Raw genomic sequence first — 3,641 nt, 5'->3', positions numbered from 1 at the left:
AAGGGTTACAAAAATAGCTCTAGTTACAGATTGGTAGACCCGATTTGAAATCCGACTTGTTGCTTGAAAAGCTGAAGATTAGGGGTAGATTTTATATAGAAAACATTGTTTTCTGTAAAATTTTGGGAAAGGGGTCAAAACGGCAGTTTTTGTGAAAGTTGTTTTGAATTTAATGAATCTGCTAACTTCTGACATTTTTTACCGAAGCCAGAAAAACAGGCGAAGGGTTACAAAAATAGCTCTAGTTACAGATTGGTAGACCTGATTTGAAATCCGACTTGTTGCTTGAAAAGCTGAAGATTAGGGGTAGATTTTATATAGAAAACATTGTTTTCTGTAAAATTTTGGGAAAGGGGTCAAAACGGCAGTTTTTGTGAAAGTTGTTTTGAATTTAATGAATCTGCTAACTTCTGACATTTTTTACCGAAGCCAGAAAAACAGGCGAAGGGTTACAAAAATAGCTCTAGTTACAGATTGGTAGACCTGATTTGAAATCCGACTTGTTGCTTGAAAAGCTGAAGATTAGGGGTAGATTTTATATAGAAAACATTGTTTTCTGTAAAATTTTGGGAAAGGGGTCAAAACGGCAGTTTTTGTGAAAGTTGTTTTGAATTTAATGAATCTGCTAACTTCTGACATTTTTTACCGAAGCCAGAAAAACAGGCGAAGGGTTACAAAAATAGCTCTAGTTACAGATTGGTAGACCCGATTTGAAATCCGACTTGTTGCTTGAAAAGCTGAAGATTAGGGGTAGATTTTATATAGAAAACATTGTTTTCTGTAAAATTTTGGGAAAGGGGTCAAAACGGCAGTTTTTGTGAAAGTTGTTTTGAATTTAATGAATCTGCTAACTTCTGACATTTTTTACCGAAGCCAGAAAAACAGGCGAAGGGTTACAAAAATAGCTCTAGTTACAGATTGGTAGACCCGATTTGAAATCCGACTTGTTGCTTGAAAAGCTGAAGATTAGGGGTAGATTTTATATAGAAAACATTGTTTTCTGTAAAATTTTGGGAAAGGGGTCAAAACGGCAGTTTTTGTGAAAGTTGTTTTGAATTTAATGAATCTGCTAACTTCTGACATTTTTTACCGAAGCCAGAAAAACAGGCGAAGGGTTACAAAAATAGCTCTAGTTACAGATTGGTAGACCCGATTTGAAATCCGACTTGTTGCTTGAAAAGCTGAAGATTAGGGGTAGATTTTATATAGAAAACATTGTTTTCTGTAAAATTTTGGGAAAGGGGTCAAAACGGCAGTTTTTGTGAAAGTTGTTTTGAATTTAATGAATCTGCTAACTTCTGACATTTTTTACCGAAGCCAGAAAAACAGGCGAAGGGTTACAAAAATAGCTCTAGTTACAGATTGGTAGACCCGATTTGAAATCCGACTTGTTGCTTGAAAAGCTGAAGATTAGGGGTAGATTTTATATAGAAAACATTGTTTTCTGTAAAATTTTGGGAAAGGGGTCAAAACGGCAGTTTTTGTGAAAGTTGTTTTGAATTTAATGAATCTGCTAACTTCTGACATTTTTTACCGAAGCCAGAAAAACAGGCGAAGGGTTACAAAAATAGCTCTAGTTACAGATTGGTAGACCCGATTTGAAATCCGACTTGTTGCTTGAAAAGCTGAAGATTAGGGGTAGATTTTATATAGAAAACATTGTTTTCTGTAAAATTTTGGGAAAGGGGTCAAAACGGCAGTTTTTGTGAAAGTTGTTTTGAATTTAATGAATCTGCTAACTTCTGACATTTTTTACCGAAGCCAGAAAAACAGGCGAAGGGTTACAAAAATAGCTCTAGTTACAGATTGGTAGACCTGATTTGAAATCCGACTTGTTGCTTGAAAAGCTGAAGGTTAGGGGTAGATTTTATATAGAAAACATTGTTTTCTGTAAAATTTTGGGAAAGGGGTCAAAACGGCAGTTTTTGTGAAAGTTGTTTTGAATTTAATGAATCTGCTAACTTCTGACATTTTTTACCGAAGCCAGAAAAACAGGCGAAGGGTTACAAAAATAGCTCTAGTTACAGATTGGTAGACCCGATTTGAAATCCGACTTGTTGCTTGAAAAGCTGAAGATTAGGGGTAGATTTTATATAGAAAACATTGTTTTCTGTAAAATTTTGGGAAAGGGGTCAAAACGGCAGTTTTTGTGAAAGTTGTTTTGAATTTAATGAATCTGCTAACTTCTGACATTTTTTACCGAAGCCAGAAAAACAGGCGAAGGGTTACAAAAATAGCTCTAGTTACAGATTGGTAGACCTGATTTGAAATCCGACTTGTTGCTTGAAAAGCTGAAGATTAGGGGTAGATTTTATATAGAAAACATTGTTTTCTGTAAAATTTTGGGAAAGGGGTCAAAACGGCAGTTTTTGTGAAAGTTGTTTTGAATTTAATGAATCTGCTAACTTCTGACATTTTTTACCGAAGCCAGAAAAACAGGCGAAGGGTTACAAAAATAGCTCTAGTTACAGATTGGTAGACCCGATTTGAAATCCGACTTGTTGCTTGAAAAGCTGAAGATTAGGGGTAGATTTTATATAGAAAACATTGTTTTCTGTAAAATTTTGGGAAAGGGGTCAAAACGGCAGTTTTTGTGAAAGTTGTTTTGAATTTAATGAATCTGCTAACTTCTGACATTTTTTACCGAAGCCAGAAAAACAGGCGAAGGGTTACAAAAATAGCTCTAGTTACAGATTGGTAGACCCGATTTGAAATCCGACTTGTTGCTTGAAAAGCTGAAGATTAGGGGTAGATTTTATATAGAAAACATTGTTTTCTGTAAAATTTTGGGAAAGGGGTCAAAACGGCAGTTTTTGTGAAAGTTGTTTTGAATTTAATGAATCTGCTAACTTCTGACATTTTTTACCGAAGCCAGAAAAACAGGCGAAGGGTTACAAAAATAGCTCTAGTTACAGATTGGTAGACCCGATTTGAAATCCGACTTGTTGCTTGAAAAGCTGAAGATTAGGGGTAGATTTTATATAGAAAACATTGTTTTCTGTAAAATTTTGGGAAAGGGGTCAAAACGGCAGTTTTTGTGAAAGTTGTTTTGAATTTAATGAATCTGCTAACTTCTGACATTTTTTACCGAAGCCAGAAAAACAGGCGAAGGGTTACAAAAATAGCTCTAGTTACAGATTGGTAGACCCGATTTGAAATCCGACTTGTTGCTTGAAAAGCTGAAGATTAGGGGTAGATTTTATATAGAAAACATTGTTTTCTGTAAAATTTTGGGAAAGGGGTCAAAACGGCAGTTTTTGTGAAAGTTGTTTTGAATTTAATGAATCTGCTAACTTCTGACATTTTTTACCGAAGCCAGAAAAACAGGCGAAGGGTTACAAAAATAGCTCTAGTTACAGATTGGTAGACCCGATTTGAAATCCGACTTGTTGCTTGAAAAGCTGAAGATTAGGGGTAGATTTTATATAGAAAACATTGTTTTCTGTCAAATTTTGGGAAAGGGGTCAAAACGGCAGTTTTTGTGAAAGTTGTTTTGAATTTAATGAATCTGCTAACTTCTGACATTTTTTACCGAAGCCAGAAAAACAGGCGAAGGGTTACAAAAATAGCTCTAGTTACAGATTGGTAGACCTGATTTGAAATCCGACTTGTTGCTTGAAAAGCTGAAGATTAGGGGTAGA

This window comes from Salvelinus fontinalis, chromosome 10, assembly GCF_029448725.1.
Source record: "Salvelinus fontinalis isolate EN_2023a chromosome 10, ASM2944872v1, whole genome shotgun sequence".
Classification (NCBI taxonomy): Eukaryota; Metazoa; Chordata; class Actinopteri; order Salmoniformes; family Salmonidae; genus Salvelinus; species Salvelinus fontinalis.
The sequence above is the reverse complement of the archived record's forward strand: the minus strand, read 5'-3'. Positions refer to the sequence as shown.